Source organism: Sceloporus undulatus, chromosome 2, assembly GCF_019175285.1.
Source record: "Sceloporus undulatus isolate JIND9_A2432 ecotype Alabama chromosome 2, SceUnd_v1.1, whole genome shotgun sequence".
NCBI classification, from domain to species: domain Eukaryota; kingdom Metazoa; phylum Chordata; class Lepidosauria; order Squamata; family Phrynosomatidae; genus Sceloporus; species Sceloporus undulatus.
Genome location: NC_056523.1, coordinates 36,878,558 through 36,897,679, shown reverse-complemented (window position 1 = coordinate 36,897,679; position 19,122 = coordinate 36,878,558). Strand labels below are relative to the sequence as shown.

The window sequence follows — 19,122 nt, the reverse complement described above, 5'->3', positions numbered from 1 at the left end:
ACGGAGGGCTGACAGTTTGACATCAGTGTCCCAGCAATGGTTCATAAAATCACAACCAGTTTTAGAGGCGTACTCTCTGACACAATCAAGAGGGTAGTATTCTGCTCTTGTACTGTTTGTGGGCCTCTCACAGGCATCTTATTGACCAATTGTTAGCACATATGAATTTTAATAAAATTTTGGAGTAAGTGGACTTCACTCTGACCCCAAACTGACCTCCTAGAGGAGCCGCCATTTCCCTAAAGTGAGGAGCTTAGTTTAGCTAAACCAACAGAGGGTCTGTCTGCTTGTAAACTAGCCCAGAGAATGGCTGTTTTACTACCTGTATATATACTCAGAAACTTGTCTTGGGGGCAGAACCAAGGCTTGAAAGGATTAGATTCTTGCTTAATGGTTTTCCAGGAGGAAAGGAATGGTATGGAGTAGAAGCAAATGGTCAGGTAACCGGTGTGAATGCATTGGATAAATAATAATAACAATAATAATGATATTTATTTTTATCCCGCCCCTCTGCACATCGCAATCAGGGTGGCTTACAGTATTAAAAAAGATTAGCATTCTATGCCAGAATGTCTTTGTCTCAGGTAGTCACAAACAATCACCTTCTCTGGCCAGGATCCCCTTACTACCCTCTAACAACAAAAGGGATGATGCTGGGGACACAGAAAATCTCATCAGGGTGGGTGCCTGCTAACTCACTTGCTAGAAAACCCAGTTTTTCAAGTGTAAAAAGGTCAGGTGTCCACAGCAGGGTCATTCCTAGGTCACCCTCTGGCATTCCTTTTAATATTATCTTGATATTAAATGTGAAGGGCAATCGGAGACCTAGTCTTGGGGTATCACATTTTAAATGAATGGATAAAGAAATGCCCCCACCTTGTGTTTTAACTGAACAAGTGCCTTGTGCCACTGAAACTAGTCATTCTAATCAACAATCCATAAACTATATTGAAACCTAAACATAATTATAACCATTAAAAATAACCTTTCAGATTGTTATAATCCATACAAGAAATAAAACAAAAGTAGCAATTATCTCTCAAAAGCCTGCCAGATTTGCTTTCTAAACACCATCTGAAAACTTGCCCCACAGACTTCTTTAGAAGTAAGCACTTCCAGAGTGCATCCAAAAAAAAAAAGAGAGAGGGAAAGAATAAGGGCTATGCATGGCAGCAGGAACTATAAAGTATCCTCCAGCTTTTGGGCCATGTCTGCAGTAATGCAAATGCATTACTGGAAGGAAAGGTGTTCCAGGCAAAAATCCATGCATTGACCTTATATATAATTTTGTTTAACCATATGCAGAAGACTGTCTTATTCATTGCTTCTTCCTGTTACCTCCTTGAAAATTAATAGCATGTAACCATGGCTTAGGTAATATTGGACTTATCTCTTATTTCAATCACATGGGATGGAAACAGATTGTGTATTTATGTCTGTATCTGCGTATTAAATGGTAGATTATATTTAACAAAAGCCAATCAGAAGAATATAGCTAACATAGTATTCCATTGGTAATTGATTTAAGCCAGACATTGCTCAAGATACCAGTGTTGGTTTACTTTGCTTATCCCGTCCCCCTTAAGTCACCATGTAGGCAAGAGCCATTCTGTCACATCATTATTTATCATTGGATTATAGTTTGATCCTTGATGATTTTATCTGCATGGAACTGTTACTCAAAAATTATGAAGAGTTGACTCTTACCATGATAGGAGCAGACTACAGTACTGAGCAAATTCTATTCTGATGTTCCAAGATCTATGCTAGTGTCTCGGGGGTAAGTCAGGATGTTCATTGTGGGCCTGACGTATTTGAATAGATATTGTCATTGTTGGGTGTCTTCATGTCGTTTCACACTATGGCAACTCTAAGGCAAGCCTATCATGGGGTTTTCATGGCAAGATTTATTCACAGTGGTTTTGCCATTGCTTTCCAGTCATTCTGAGTGTGATTTGTCCAAGGCCACCCAGTGGTTTCCAGGGCCAAATCAGGATTACAGTCATCCCTTCATAATTGCAGCTTTGATATTTGCGGATTTGATTATTCACGGATTTCATTAATATGTTCTCTCTAGGGTCTAGGTCCCCTCCAGTGCAATTCTGTGGTCAACTTAACTAAAAGTTGCACTGGAAAGACATTTGAAGCATTCCAGTGCCATTCATGGTCAGTGTATGTTGGACATTGATCACAGAGTTGCTTGGAGGACCTAGACAGTCTAGAGAGGTGTTCTCAGGTAAAAACAGTGTTTTTGTATTTGTGGTTTTTTCCATATTCACGGGGTCTTGTTCCCGTAAACTAGCAAATAAGGAGGGACAACGGTATTCTGAACCCTGGTGTTCAGAATTGTAACCAGTGTTCATCCTGGCTCTATTAGATAGTTGCTGTTGTGTGCCTTCAAGTCATTTCCGACTTATGGTGACCCTAAGGCATGCAGTTTTCGGCAAGATTTCTTTCAGAGGGGCTTGCCATTGCCTTATACACTAGGATTAAATGTCGACAGTTTTGCAGGTGGAGAAACAATGGCGTTTCAGCATTACTCCTCCTTCCCCCACGCCTCCCACACTCCAAAGATCTGGAGGATATGTGGGGAACTGCAGTCTGGGGAGGGAATTGCCCTATCCAATTTCTGAGGATGGAGGCAGTTCCATCAGTTGAGAAATTTAATAAGATTCACTGTTGTTTTTTTGCATGGGAAGCACAGTGTGATATCAAATTCATTCTTCCAGTGACAGAATGATATTGGCCTGCCCCCTTGCAGTCCTCTGCACAGTCTCAAAATTTGCTCATGGGGTTCAGGAACAGATTTTTGGGAGGGAGGGGATGCTGTAGTGGGAGGGGAAAGAGAAGATGGGGAAGACATATTGCCTTAAAATCTGTTTGAATTTTTATCCAATACAATCACTGACCACACTTTAATTATACCTGAGGTCTAGACAAGACACTGTTTTCTCAGCCTTCTCCTCTTCTCTCTCTTCATCCCACCTCAACAGCATATTTGGGAGATAACAATGGCTTACTTAAAATGACTTTTGTGAGCACTATAGACTTGAAGTGGACTAGATAAGTTCATAATAAGTTGTGCGTAATACCTCCTAAGTACTCCAACTGATATAAGTATGTTGCCACTGTTTTAAAAAGAGGTAGGAAGGTCTCAGGGGTTAGAGGCCACCTTGTCCCCACAGGACCCTTGCAGGTCTTGTCATGGACTGCCCTGAGCCTGACTTATAGGCACAGTCAGAAGACTTAGACCTGAAGACATGGGCAGATCTGGGGTTGCCTGGATCAGCAGTCCTCAGAGGAGCTCAGAAAGCTGCAGAGGGAGAAACAGATCTATGGACTCTGCCTGCAGGTGTTAGGTTAGGACCTGTGGAGCAAAGACAAGTCAAGGAGACTTTGAGGCATTTTCCAGGCTAGAACCAGAGAGAAAGCTAATAGGTTTCAGATGAGAGAAGCTGAAGCCTTTAAACAATTTCCAGCTGCAGAGATTCTTTGCAGCCGACAACCAGTCTTGCAGCCTTGTTGTCCTTGCTCTGGACACCACTAGACAGGCCTATGGGGTGCCGTTGTGACGTGCGAGGGGGGGCACTCAATGCCCCTCGCACGTGACGAGCGTCAAAATGGCGGTACCCTGACATACGGGCGCTGACATTTGACATGACAGATGCCTAGCGTTGGCACGTCTTGGCACCTTGTGGATGCCGAAAGGCTCCAGCTTTTTTAAATTAAATTATTTTTTTAAAAAAAAGTTTTTAAAATGTATTTTATTATTTATTTACATTTCTTAAAAACATCACACCACTTCAATCACATGAAACTAGGTACATGTAAATGCACTGAGGCGTGCATATGATATGTAGTTTAAAGGTACAATTTTAATTTTTCTTGTTGTTTTACGTCACAACATTACCACTAAGTCAGTGATATGCGTCATTACGATTGTGATGAATAATTAGTACAAAAAAAAACACTGCTAAAGATCTCATGATTGGATGACAGAATCAGGGGATACTTATCAAATGTGCAGATGACACCAAATTAGGAGGAGTAGCTAATACCCCAGAGGACAGGATCAAGATTCAAAATGACCTGAATAGACTAGAAAGCTGTGACAAGGCTAACAAAATGAATTTCAACACGGAAAATGAAGGACTGCACTTAGGGCAGAAAAATAAAATGCACAGATATAGGATGGGGGACACCTGGCTGAATGAAACTTTGTGTGAAAGGGATCAGGAGTGCAAGTAGACCACAATTTGAACATGAGTCAACAGTGTGATGCGGCAGCTAATAAGCCCAAGGCAATTTTAAGCTGCATCAATAGAAATATAGGGTCTAGATCAAGGAAAGTAATAGTGCCACTCTATTGCTGCTGGTCAGGCCCAACCTGGAATATTGTGTCCAGTTCTGGGCACACAATTAAAAAGCTTGTGGAGAACTGGAGCGTTTCCAAAGGAGGGCGACTAAAATGGTGAAAGGTCTGGAAACCATGTCCTGTGAGGAAAGTCCAGGGAGCTGGGATGTTTTAGCCTGGAGAAGAGAAGTTAAAGGGTAATATGAGACCCTGTTAGAATACTTGAAGGGATGTCATATTGAGGAGGGAGCAAGCTTGTTTTCTGCTGCTCCAGAGACTAGGACCGGAACAATGGATGTAAACTCAGGAAAAGATTCCACCTCAACATTAGGAGGAACTTCCAACAGTAAGGGCTGTTCAACAGTGGAACAAACTCCCTCAAAGTGTAGTGGAGTCTCCTTCCTTAGAGGTCTTAAGCAGAGGCTGGATGGCCATCTGTCAGGGATGCTTTGATTAGATTTCCTGCAGGCAGAAGGTTGGACTAGATGGCCCTTGTGGTCTCACCAACTCTATGATTCTATGATTCTCTATGGTGTGCGATGGGAGGAGGTCAAGGGGGAGTGACACCATGAGTTACTGCACAGGATGACACCAACCCTAGTGACTCCACTGACTGTATCCCCACCCCCTACGCCCTCCCACCAACTCTGGGGGCCACCTGCAGTCATGGCCCATAGTTTTCCTCATCCCACCTTAATATATTTTCAGAGGGCCACATGATCCTTGACCTGTCATTGCTTCAACTGAAAAGCCATGGGACCAGGGCACTTAGAGTGGATAATCACACTATAACTGTGCAGTGTGAATGGGCCCCTGGAAGCCTCCAGGAGCAGCAAATTTGCTTAAAACGGGTGTTTCCTCTCCTTGTGTCAAAAAGCAAAATTTGATGTGGATGCAGGGTTTTCCTTTTTTTAATTTTTTATTGGGGACTTTCTTCATCATTTCTTGTTCCATTGCTGTCTGCAACAGAACTAACATGGCCCCCCCATTTTAGAAGGTAACTTCATGAAGGTATATATGTTGCATTTTTGGGAGAGGAAGAGGGAGTGCACATTGAAGCTGCTGATACTTTTAATTTGTTCCTATATCTAATCAGCAGCTGAACGATCCCCAGTTAGTCCAAAAGGATCAGTAAGAAACAACCTTCAGTTGTCCTGTGCCAAAAGGATGCAAGGGAATTTTTGTGTGTGGAGTATATTAGTATATTAGTCTCTTATCATACTTACTCCCAGAAGATGAGGAGAGGCTGGTGGATTGTTTAGCAACAAAAGATTTGTTAAGAAACCAGGAACCTGAAATGGCACAGTGTTTGTTTGGCTGAGCCTCAATGGACCCAGATTCTTGTTAACTGCAAAGGCTGTTGACCCATGCCCCTTGTTTCTCTGGTTTAAAGCATACTCAAGATGCAACAGATGATAAGTAGTTTCCTTTAACTAAATAGGACTACAATTATTCCTTGTTCCCTTCCCTCCAGCAAACACCCCTCTTCACAAACCTAGGGTCATATGATAAATGGTTTATAGGCAGAAGTTGTTTACAAGCAAACCAAGGTGGGCATACGTGTTATTTGAAAAGAGGGAGGGACCGAAGAAGAGCAAGCACAGAAGGAGGGACGGAAATTGTCTAGACTTCCAGATCAGTGCTTTTAATATCTGATGCTTGGGACCTGCAATTAATATTTTCCATTCTGCCAGGGACTGGCACCATATTTGTGACCACTGGTATGATTGTATTTTTTCTTTCCTGAAAGTCTCCAGGAATCGGCAATCAAGTGGCTCAGAGATCAGTATCAGTCCAGGGACAACCACTTGAGTACCATGCTCCAGATGAGTTGGGTTGCAACTCCTAGCATTCTTCACCAAAACCTATATAGGCAAGGGTTGCTGGGACATGTACTCCAACAATAGATAGATGGCGCATAATTCACTTTCCTGTTCTAAGCAAGTGACTTTCAGAACCAAGATAGTACGTACTATCTTGGGTGGAAAAAAATGTCTGAGAAAGTTAGACGAGATTTTATTGCTCAGCCAGGAGAGTGGGGAGAAGGCATAAGCAGTCCTTGTTAAGACTTATACACCCACACTTCAGTGTTAAGTTAAAGCCCTAAAGCAAAAGGACAAAAATTTAAAAACAAACTCTTCAATAATCTTTGTGGAGGAATAAACTGTCAAAGAAGCTAAGAAAACAAAAACAATTCTAATGAGTGGAAACAGAATGCTTTTAAAAAAAAATGTCCAAGTGAATTGCAATCTGCATTGTCATTTTGAGTGTTTTGTATCATTTTTTAAAGAGATCCACATTCTTAAAAATATGTCAAACAAATAAAACCCGCGAAACAGCCCCATCCCCATCCCTGGCACTTCTTCTCTGATTTGTTGGAAGGAGACCAACCAGAGAAAGAATTCAATCAGCATTTGATCTGGACTTCATCCTCTGCCAGTGGCGTCACCAATGTGGTGGGTATAACCTGGGAAGGGCATGCTCTGTCATTGGACTTCCTCCTCAGTAGGCAGCCTAGTGATGAAGCAGCCAGGAAAGGCATGTGTTTGCCCCTTCTATACCAAAGGGCAGGAGGGCTAAACTGGGTGTCACCCCCTCTGGGGTAGGGCCAGTGCAATTGCAGCTCAGCACCATCCGTGACATCACTGTTCTCTGCTTTGTTGGGAGAGACAAATCAAGAGTGAGAATAGCATTGTCAGACAACAGGATAAACCATGGGCTGAAACAGATGACCCAAATAATTGGCTTGGGGCCACTGTGGAACCAAAGCAAACCCACATTGTGTCCCCAACACAGCATTTCCCATGTGCAAAAAACAGCAGAAAGCTGCTCCTTTTTGTGCCTAAAGGAGCCTTGGCTGCTGTGGCGCCGCTTTTTTGGCATTTCTATAGCACAGTGCAGTAAACGTCACACCACAGAAATGCCATGGCACCATGGCATGATGCAGCTTGGGGATGACTTGGGGTGTGTGGCATGCATATGCCACCACCACCACCCCATGCCACCCCGAAGCTGGTGTTTTTTGCTGGTCTGTTTTGGCGCCTAATCCTTTTAACCCTCCTGTGGTAAGCACTTCCCAACATGCCAGGATTCCTACAGAACCCTGGCTTTCACATTGAGCAAACACACCCATAGAGCACTGTGAGATAGTTAGAATATGTTCCATTTCAGCGGCAAGTGGGAGTTACATTATTCTAAATGCTCTCTCTCATAAAAACATCAAGCAAATTAAAAATAAAGCAGGGAAAGGGCTACATCTATTCTTTCTTCAATGCATATACATGTTTTGAATCTTATTTTGTATGTTTAGAGGACCCCACACCACGCACACTAAAGTGCCCAGTACATTGTTACCACTAGTATCTGCATTAGTTAATTAAACCAAAATGAATGCTGTGATGAAGAGGGTGGAGAAATACTTCCAAGAAAACATTACTTATGTCCGGAATCCAATTGCTTGTCCCAAGCAGAGTAGCTCACTGAATCTATGTGATTCTGTAAGTGTTGACTTACCACCAGCGCTAGAGTCAATGTACTACTAACTGGGTCTAATATTACATTTAGGTCTGTTTTGTCAGAAATGAGCAATTCAAGCATGTACTTCTAGCACGGTAAACAGCCTAACAAATATGACATCAACACATTTTTCTACAGTACGTGCATATGCACACATGGTCTGAAACTGGGGTGGGAGGAAGTAACTTAGATTAAAAATATTGAGAGGTTCCAGCTTTGAACAGCTTCTACCAATTAACTGATTGTTTTGTGGTTTTGCAGGCTATCTCTCTGAAGATACCAGCCACAGATGCTGGTGAAGCATCAGGAAAAAACTCCTCCAGAACAAGGCAAAAACTCACAAAAACTATGAAACCTTCAACTTCACAATTGATTGTTTTGCAATGAACAAAGATCAGTTAGCTGTGGGTTGAAATAACTATATGTGTCTATCCACATGTGGTATCTGGGATCTTTTTGTGACAGATTTATCATTTTCTCGTCAAATAGTAGTTTTGTTGTTGTATGCCTCAATCATTTGATTTTGCTTTGATTGCATCTCCTGCAGGGCAGGGGGTGGACGGGTGGTCCTTGTGGTCTCTTCCAACCCAAAGGAAAGATATCACGGAGTTTGCTGGGGCTTGATCACCTAAGTCTCCAGGGGGTTTCCAAAGCCAAGCAGGAAATCCAGAGTTGTAGCCAACACTCAAGCCACTACTCACGGTGTCCCAAAATAAAATACACCATGTTTCCCCGAAATAAGACACTGGCCTGTTACAGACAGGCCAAAATAAAGCTGCTTCGAGTCACTTTGAGGTAGGTACAATGAGCAGGCGTCCTAAGATCCAAAAGCCACACCAAAGCCACGCTCCTGTCCAAGGATGGAGTGCAGCTTTGGTGTGGCTTTTGGACCCTTAGGATCATGCATCATGGAAATACCATACCTCCAAAGTGACTCGAAGCAGCTTTATTTTGGCCTGTCTGTAACTGGCCCCTGTCTTATATATATGGCTTATTTTCAGGGGATGTCTTATTTTTATTAAGTATGGTACAACAATCTACATCTATTCAGATATATTTAAGTCGTCTTCTTACCTCTCCAAACTAAGAATTTCATCCTGAATTTCTTGCAACTCCATTTCTTTAGAACCATTGGCCTCAATCTTCCAGCCCCCCTCCGTTCTGCACTGGGCCTATCACTATGTCTTATTTTCAGGGCATGGCTTATATTGCGCAAATGCTTAGAAATCCTGCTATGGCATATCTTATTGGTATGTCTTATTTTGGAGAAAACAGAGTATTTGTGGAATATTATGCATGAGTTCAGCAAAATATTATATATCTTTCCTAGAAAAAAGCCCTACATCTTTCCTTATATTCTGGTTGTGCAGAAGCATTGTTTTAGGCCCAGAAAAGCCCTTCCTCCCAATGAGAAGCATAGTTGCGAAACAAAAGGTCTGTACATCACCCCTCCACAGTGACTCTATTTCTCTACTAGCATTTTGCATTATTGTGCTGATCAAATGTAGGTTACTTGTGAATCTAGATAATCCAAAATGATTTCTTGGTCTTTTTTTAAATCTTTCCTCACAATGTACAAAACAGCCTTGTTGACAGATGATGAGGATCCTCATAAAACATCTCCTAAAATCAGAAAGGCTCCGAGAAACATGGCTCATAGGATATAGGGGGTGTGGCACAGCAATGGCTTGAAAAACATTCTGGCTTTAAAACTGTAACACCTATAATTACAAAGGCGTCATCAGCTCCATAATTTTTCTTTTTACTAACAAGCTGTAGTCATAACCTGTGTACACCCTTAACCAAAATCTGCCAAGCATTCAATCACCTCTGGGATTTAAGGATAGAAGGGGAAGAAGGTTCTCTCTGTTTGCCATTGTACTTGTAAAAAGACTACAGCAGTAAACAATTCAAGAGCAATTAACAACTGCATAGGAGGCAAGGGATAAATCCCACTGCTGTTATTGTCAGAGGAATTAATCATATTTTATAGAGCTGGCAGGCTGTTTTAAATCAGCACAGCAAAAACAAGATGGCAAGTCTTGTGAGCCATAAACACAAGTTGATCCAAGGACTTCGGCTTTTTACAAAATGCCTGTTGCTTTTTCCCAAAAATAGGCAAAGAATCCCAACATCTTTATGTTTTGGAAATGTACTCTAATAATTTCGCTCTGTATCCTTTCCTGCCCCCTCTCCTCACTGGAAACAAAGGAGGGAAAAAAGCAACAGAATTAAAAGAAATAAACATACATGCCTCCTGCTTAATTCATATACATGTACAGTATGGCAAATCTATTTTATTTTCAGTAGATGAGCTGCATCATGAAGGTTGTCATTTTGTTGCTGGTTTTCTGAAAATTTGTGTCTACTGACTAATAACACGATATAATGGTGAAACTTACCAGCCGTCATTAAAGATTATTCTCCAAGTACATCTAACCGTCTTTCCTCTTTGCAAATATTTATTTGCAATGATTTTCCTCTTAATTATTTAAAATATAATGAATTAGGCATAAGTACTTTGCCATTACTGCAATTGAAAGTGTAATTGCACATCAGAAGTCTTTTCTCTGGAAGATACATCTATTTACTTTTTATACCAAAAGGTGGCGTCATATTCCCATGTTCTTTCTTCAGCACAAAATTCCCCCGTTTCGATTTGCCAAAAGAAACTTCCATTTGATTACTGATCAAGAAATTAAAATGTGCTCTATATGAGTGCAACGTGACAGTGTTGAAAATGAACAATATGTTAAGCTGCAGTTAAGTTCTCCGCTAATATATACCAAATGGACATGCAAGCCTTTATCATCTCGGTTGAACAGACACTCGTATTAAAAGAAAAAACATACTGCAACGTTTAAAAGTGACTTCCCCTTTTATGGAGTTTCTTGTTCCAAGTCAGAGTAAACTCCCTCAGCAAGGCTTTTAGTACGGCACGCACTTACCTAAGAGTACCAGGTGAGTACCACTGACCTCAACAAGCTTTGCTTCTGAGTAGACCTCTTAAAAAACACATTGCAAATAAAATAAGAAGCAATGAAATAATTCTTAAACACATAATTTAAGTTGAAGATGACACATTTTCTTGGAAGGAAATCTCTAAAGCCATGCAGCCTTTCTCTGCAGATTGCATATCTAAGACTTTCAGCAGTTCCAAAAACTGAGCTGTATGTTGAAATGATTTGAGGAAGATCTAAATTCACCTATCCTTTCATCCTTTTCCTTTGCATAAAATAGCTTGGTTCTAGATTAAGGTATATGCAATTGTGTTCACTGAAGCTGACTGTTCCTCCCCACAGCAGTGCCTTCGGGCCCTTGAAGATGCCACACAGAGATTGTTAAGTGAACTGAGCTGTTGGTGCAGAGCAATGGAGAGATCCTAAAAACAGGGCAGAAACACTATTTGTGATTAAAACCATCCATGGAAAGCAACTCCCTGATTCAACCTGTTGTTTGACCCATTTTACTCGATAGTTATCAATCTCATAATTGTTGTAGGAATTTTGAAATTAAGACACAGTGTTAATCTTCAGTTTTTGCATTATATGTTAGTATTTTATCTTCTGAATATATACAATATGTAACTCTAGAATTGTTTTGTACATTTGTATAAACAGATTAAAACATATCACATTTACAAATGTAACTGACAGGATATCGGCCGCATCCACACTGCATGACACAACTCTAACTGCCATGACTCAGTGCTATGGAATTCTGGGAATTGTAGTTTGTAGTGGCACTGGAGCTCCAAAAATTACAGTTCCCAGAATTCCATAGCACTGAACCATTGTAGTTAAGGTGGTGTCAGACCGGATTATTTCTGCAGTGTGGATGCAGCCATTGTCATCACAAAAAGAGCAGGATGCTTGTTGCTCCAGTGTACCTGCACCGCATAGTGATATAAGCTGTAATGAGAACTTCCACTCAACCTAGTGTATGCCCACCATTAAACTAACATGGTGTGCTGATTCATTTGCTACCCTTCAATTACTTACTCTCAGATGGACTCGGACAAGTTTAGAGAAGTTTATGGGACAACGTCAAATCTTAAATTGATGACAGCAAACAGTCCTTTTAGAAAATCCAGGTGCCTGCATATTAGACCTGAGCCCTACACTCTTAAGCCATTATGGAAGCAGGCAACTGTCCCAATGAATATGCATTACTATATAATGTATTAAAATCTATTGGATACTTTGTTGTCCTTAATAATACCAAGAATGATAAAATATGCTTATCTTATTTGTTCATCCTCTGAACAACCCTGTAAGGAAGTGAATATTGCAAGGGAAACTGAGGGCCTAAATATATTACACACCAATACAAGACAGCCTATATCATAGTTTATGGAGGAGAAATGGGAGGGGAGTAATGAAGATATTAATCTTTCTCACCACTAGGCTGCTTTGTCTACTAATTTCCAAATAATTGGGGATAGGGAGAGGGAGAATCTGTGGTTAAACCAAGCATCTGCCTCTGTTCCAAAACTCTCTGCTTATAGAGACTCCAAGATTGTCAATAAGAACTCAAATTCAAGCCCAACAGTTTGCTTGCCGAACACTAGTTTCTTCCACCAATCAGTATGAAATCAAGTGTCTCACAAAACTACAAATCCCAGTATTCCACAGCATAGAACCACAGCAGTTAAAGCAGTGCCACGCTGTATTAATTCGGCAGTGCAGATGCATCCTAAAAGAATACTAGAAGCTTTATGAAAGATGTAATCAGAATTCTTCCATTCAGCCTTCAATATATTCTGACCTTATTCATATTACTGACTGGATTTTTCTAATTTCAAATGATTCTGAAGGACATCAGCAACAGTATTATCATTTTTAAAAAAAGGTACCTTACATGGTTTTAAGTTATACGTTGGATGTGCAGCATTGCTGAGGCAGGCCAGTAAAACGCTTAGACTAGGAACAACAGTGAGTTTCTTAAGGGCCGCACAACTGTCGTTGATGGGATTTGAATTTGAACCCAGACTCTTGTCTGCCTGTTGTGCCGCACCACCTTGTATTCCAGGAGTTCGGGCCGTTCAGCTTTAAGCACATATAATTTTAAATAGGAGACATTAAAGCATGTTTTAAACTTATACTTTAAAATTAATTTGCCTTAAAATGCAATATAACAATGATTGCTACGAAGATTTTGATAACTCAAGACTGGGGCTGTTTAAAAAAAAAAGGGGGGGGGTAAATAAGAAGGCACACAATCTTAGGTGTTATAACCTAACCTATATAACCTATATAACCTCACTTTGGTTTAAATGATTTAGATGTGCAAGGTTAGTGTGTGGGCCTTTTTAAAAAATACAACCCCTCCCCAAACAAACCCTCAGTATAATGGAACCGATATTTCATGCTAATAAATAGTTTCCTCTACCTGTCACTGGTTAAAGTTCATATGAATATACATACATACATACATACATACATATATATAAAACCCTCCAACAATGTGTAAGAATATATTGCTGAGGTTATGAAAACGTTTTATTAGTGATCCATTCAGAGCCCATATTTATAAATAGTATAAAATGAGTGAATAAGTGGTTAGATTATGCATTATAAGGATAGTGTATTGTTTAGTGGTTAGACCACAGGTTTGCGATTCAGAAGGGTGCTCTGAATATTACGCACAGCTTCGCCACTGACTCATTGTGTCAGTTCAAGGCAGGTAACATAACCTTTTCCATACCTTGGTTTACTTATCCTGCAAAAAAGAAAAGAAGAGGAACAGTACATTACGGAGTTTCCTCAGATGCTTTTGGGCAGGGTTTTGAAAGACCAGCTATTTTTTTCTTATAAAAGTACAGTGAGGATCTAAATGTAATGTACACTCTCTACTTGAAAAAAGTTTAAAATAGCTTCCACCACAGAAAACGCATGGCCTCGGTGCCTAGGTTACTGCTAACCGGCCGTGGAGTATAAACCGTTGGGATGGGGACTCTGACTTTTATCCTTTCAACAGAGGCAGGTTTTGCGAGGCGGAGGGCAAAAGCCAAAATATGCCAAGGAGGATGCCAGCGCCAATAACAAACTGCTTCTCATCCTTTCGCTCAAAGGCACAGCTGCGTTAGTCTGGAAAATCAGTCTGCAAAGGGATCTATGAGGCGAAAACTGAAAGAAAGCAGCTGGGAGAACCTGCGCTTTCTTAGATGTGAGCCTCTTTCCTCAGGTGCATGTCAGAAGAAAGTATAGGCTCAAGTCTAAGCAAAGCTCAGGCTCCCAGCTTCTTCCTTTCAGTTAGGCTGCATCTGCACCGCAGGAACGATCCTGTCTGACACCACTTGACCCTCCATGGCTCCATGCTATGGAATTCTGGGAATGGTACCTGGTCTTTAAAAAAAAAGCTGTCAAGACGGATCTCTTCCGGCAGGCCTTCCCTGAATAAAAATCTCCTGGCCATAGAACGACGACCCCCTCGCTCCATGTATTATGCTGCCATGTTATTTATTATTATTAATAGATATTTTAATTTTTTAATTTTAACAGTATGATGTTTAATTCCTTTTTTAAGGGGGGGAATGTTGAGATATAATTTTGTTGGGGATGTTTTAACCTGCTGTTAGCCGCTTCGATTGTTTGATACTACAAAAAAGCGGGGTAAAAAATAACAAACTCCAGCTCCCAGAATTCTATAGCCTTGAGCCAGAAAGACTTAAAGCAGTGTCAAACTGGATTATTTCTCCAGTGTGGACACAGCCAAAGGTCACTTGTCAGACTGATGACCCTTTCCTTAGTCCCTAGGAGAAGGGACTGTCCTTTTCAAGAGCTTTCTCTTGCACAATAAATGCCCAGAGAGAGGAACTTTTCTGCAACCTTAACCCAGCTGCTTTCTGGAAACCACTTCCAAGGGGAGGACTTTTTTGTCTCTCTCTCTCTCTCTGTGTCTTTCCTCCAGAGGCTTCTCAAGGGAGCTGGTCCTCCAGAGGGGAGAGGAGGGGGAGGACCTCGCCCACCCAGAGCCCATCGGAGGGAGGGGGGAAAGAGAGACAAGGTTGTCCTTCGGCTGAACTTTCACCTCTCGAACTCGCCTCTTTTCAGTGGGGGAAAAAAGGGGGGGGTTTGAGAGCGGAAAGATCAGGCGAAGGACAAACTGGTCTCTCTGGCCCGGAAGAGCAAGGGAAAGAGGAAGCCGGCACTTGGCTCGCCAAAGCACTTGCACTTTTGAATGGGTTTCCTCCCCCTCCCAGCAAAGGAGGAGAGGGCTCTTTCTAAGAAATCCCCCAGAACAAGAACACACAGCCCTCCCCCCATTTTCTAGTTTTCTTGACCCCTTACTCTTTCTTTTTCCTATTTCCCCCCAACTATCCTCCCCATTGGTTTGCTGCCCTCCTTCCAGCCCCCCTCTTTCCCTCCCTCTCCCCCCAGCCTTTCTTTCCTTGCAACTGTGCTCTCTATCCCCCTCCTTTTTGCAACTGTGATCTTATTCCTTTCCCTCTCTTCCCCTTCTTTTTGCAACTGCGACCTCTTTCCGTCTTCCCCCCTTTTTTGTAACTGTGCTCTTTATCCCTTTCCCTCTCTTCCCCCCTTTTGCAACTCCGACCTCTCCCTTTCCTTCTCTTGCCCCCTTTTTCGCAACTGTGATCTCTCTTTCCCTATCTCCTTTTTTTCCAACTGTGATCACTATCTCTCTCTCTCTCTCTCTTCCTTATTTTTTCCCAGCTGCGATCTCTCTCTGTTTCCCTCTCTCCCTTTTTTCCAACTGTGATCACTCTCTTATCTCTCCCCTTTCTTTCCTTTCCCCCTTCATTCTCCCCCCAACTGCTCCCTCTCTTTCCCTCTTCCCCAATCTTTCTCTTTTTCCCATCTGCGACCTCTCTTTCCCTCTCCCCCTTCTTCTTCTTGCCACTGCAATCTCTTTCCCTCTCCCCTTCAGTCTTTCTTTGCAATTGCGATCTCTTTTCCTCTCTTCCTCTTCTCCTTTTGCAACTGCGATCTCTCCCTCTTTCCTTTTCAATCCCCCCTTCTTCTCCTCCTCCTCTCTTCTTTTTTTTGCACTGAGCCTTGTTTACCCAGCAGGTGGATGTGACGTCAGGGACTCATAACAGCAAAAAATAACAAAATCTCCCTCCGCGGGGTGTTATTTTTCCTTGCTTGTGTTTTTTTTAAAAGCCATTTCACTTAATAATAATAATAACAAAAAGCAAAGCCAACTCCAAAGTGGGAAACAACACAAGTCTGGAGGAGGCGCAGTGCCTCCATTAGCAAAGACTTGGGGAGAAAAGAAGGAAGGAAGGAAGGAAGGAGAGAAGAGAAGAAGGAAAGGCTGGAAGGGGGGTCAGAGTGGGAAAGGAGGACTGTCCTCTCTCTCTCTCTCTCTCCCCTTATTTTCCTCCCCCTTCCCTGGCTGCTACTGTGTTGCCTGCTGCCTTGGCTTCCTCTTGCCACTGCATCTGGCCTCTCTCCCCCTTTTGGAAAGCTAGTCCCCGACTCGGGCGGAGGGCTCTATTGTTGTTTGTTGTGTGGCTGCTGTGTGTTGCACGCTGTGCCTAGTCCTGCATGGATGGGGCTGGCTGGCTAGAGATAGAAAGACTGAGAGAGGCTGAGGCAAGGGAGGAGGGACACACAGACAGAGTCACTCACTCACCCGCCCGAAGTGGGGGGAGCCCCTGAGCTGCCACCGCCACCAGGGCCGTTTCCAGCCGGTGAGTTTGCCATTTCGCCTTTTCTCACCCACTTTCCTCCAGCCTCCTGTTTGTTTGTTTGTTTACCAGCCCTCCTCCTCCGCCCCTCCTTCCTTCATTTCCCACTCCCCTGGGTCTTCCTTTCCACGTGCTTCGGGGGGTCCCCCCTTCTTTTCCCTGCCTCGCCTTCCCCAGCGTCTGGCATAAAGCACCTCCAAAGCAAGGGGTGTAGGGGGCAAGGAGTAGTATTACTAGTAGTGGGGGTGCCCCCCCCCCCCCCCCCCCTTTGAGGCTTTATTTGCATCTGCGACCTCTTCCACTTTTATGTCCCACATTGGCACCTCATTCCCTACCAACACCACTTTTCTCTCTCTCTCTTCTCCTCTCCTTCCCTCCACTCTCTTTCTTCCCTTTTCTCTCTCCATTCTCTCTCTTCCTTCCACTCTTACTCCTTTCCTTCCCTCCCTCCACTCTCTTCCTTCTTTCCCTCCACTTTCTTTCTTGCCTTCCTTCCTTGTTTCCCTCCACTCTTCCTTCTTTCTCACTTTTTTCTTTCCTTCTTTCCCTCCACTGTTCCTTGTTTCCCTCCACTCCCTTCCCTCCACTCTCTTCTTTCTTTCTTTCCCTCCACTCTCTTATTTCTTTCTTTCTTTCCCTCCCTCCACTCTCTTCCTTCCTTCCTTCTCCACGCGCTGGACGCCGCACAAGTAGGAAGCAGCCCTTCCTCTCTTGCCTCCAGTATAGAAACATACATAATATATAGAGAGGTGGATGTGTGTGTGTCTGTTGTGTGGGAGAGAGCAAGAGTGACGGAGAGAAGTCCCTCAGGGAGGAAAAAAGGGGTTCAGGCTCGGCCTGTCGGTGGGTCTTTTGGGGCGAGGAAAGAAAGTCTGAGGCGGGGAGAACTTTTTCGCCCACTTGAGCAAACAAACTTTCCCCTCTTGGACTTCTTTCTTCTGCCGTCTCTCCTCTCTGCTTCCACGGCAGTGAATAGGCCTTTGGGGAGAATGAGCATATCAGAGAGAGAGAGAGAGAGGGAAAGAGAGGAGACCCACAGCCCCCCCCCCATATACACACCCCTTTCCCACCTTGACGTGTGTTGTGTGCGGTGTTGACTTCCAGGCGTTTCCGACTTAGGGCAAGTTTTCTTGGCCAGTTAGTTCCCTCAGAGAGAGGGTTTTGGCCATTGCCCTGGCCATCCCCTCTTGAGGCCCAGAGAGTGTGACTTGGCCAAGGTCACCCAAAGGGTTTGTACATAGTTAACCTTTGGTCTCCAGAGTCGTAGTTCCAACACTCCCTACTACTACTACTACTACACAACACTGGCTGGAACTTGCACTCCTCCCTCCCCCCCGCCTTTCTCCCATGGACACACAAACGCACCCAGGGGTCACCCTTTTTCACGCAAGGCTTTCCGACATTTCCCTCGCTTTCGGGGGTTCGTGCTTGTTGTGTTTGTGAGAGCGCGCAAACCCCGGAGAAGGACAGGCGGAGAAGCCCGGCATTAAGTCGGACGGCGGCCCCAGCCCCAGTTGAGGGTGGCCCTCAGTCCGAAAGGGCTGGGAGGCTTCACAGCAAGGAGGAGAGTCCACCTCAACCTTAGGAAGGCCCTTCCCGCAAGAGTCCCCCTTCTTTGGAGGCTTTTAAACAGAGGCTGGACGGAGGGCCATTTGTCGGGGCGCTTTGGTTGCGAGTTCCTACATTGGACTATTAGCCCTTGAGGTCTCTTCCCAACTCTGTAACAACAACAACAGCAACAAAGTAGTTTGTAAAGTATCCCAACGCCATCCTCACATCGCCCTCCTCCTCCTCCTCCTCTCTGTCCCCACGCCAAAGATGATACCCAACATTTTACATAAGAGAGAGATGTACAAAAGGTGACAAAAGGGTTTCCACACTCGCGGGGAAAAAGGGAAACTCGCGCGTGGAAATTTAGTCTAAGCCTTCCCTTCCACAGGGCCGGAAAAGCACAACCAGACATAGACACACAGGTACACAACAACAACAACACGCACTCCCCCCCCCCCCCCCCGGCCCCCCCCCCCCCCGAGCCTAAAGCGAACAGCCAAGGTGCACCCAAAGCCACACACAAAAGCCACCCCGTCCGCACACACTCTCTCAGCCTCAGAGGATGGCAAGGGCAAGCCCCCTCTGAAGAAACGTGCCAAGGAAACTCTTCACAGAGGGTCGCCTTTTAGAGTCTCCAGGAAGTGGCTGCAAGGCACACAGCAGCAGCAGCAGCAACACCAACGCAGACACACCTTAACCCTCCCGCCGCCTTGCCTTTTCCTTGGTGCCCCTCCAGACTCCCCCGTGCGCTCCCGGCTCTCTCCCGGTGCCTAAGCTAAACTATCTATCCCCAGCCTTGCTTCACACTGCCGGCGGAGGGTCGACTTGGCAAAGTTGGGCAAAGTTGGAGGCTGGGGAGGGCGGAGGGGAAAGGGCCCTGGAGGAGGGGACCCACCCGGCGTAGTAGGCACACTCTCTCAGCCTCCCGGGGCCCTTCTCCAGACCCTTCGCCTGCCCCAACCTGCCCCCTACTCAGCAGCAGGGACTTGGCACCCACCCCCTTGTCTCCCCCCACCCCAACTCCAGTTCTCATCCCCCCCCCTTC

At 43.9% G+C, this 19,122-nt stretch overlaps 1 long non-coding RNA gene across 1 annotated transcript; it reads right to left on the bottom strand.

Moving 5' to 3' along the window:
- Positions 1–10,397: 10,397 nt before the first annotated feature.
- LOC121922526 lies at positions 10,398–17,892 on the bottom strand. Its single transcript, XR_006102180.1, has 3 exons — positions 17,597–17,892; positions 12,731–12,918; positions 10,398–11,252 (listed from the first exon to the last, which is right to left on the bottom strand). It is a non-coding gene; the product is annotated as an uncharacterized LOC121922526 (long non-coding RNA).
- Positions 17,893–19,122: the final 1,230 nt, after the last annotated feature.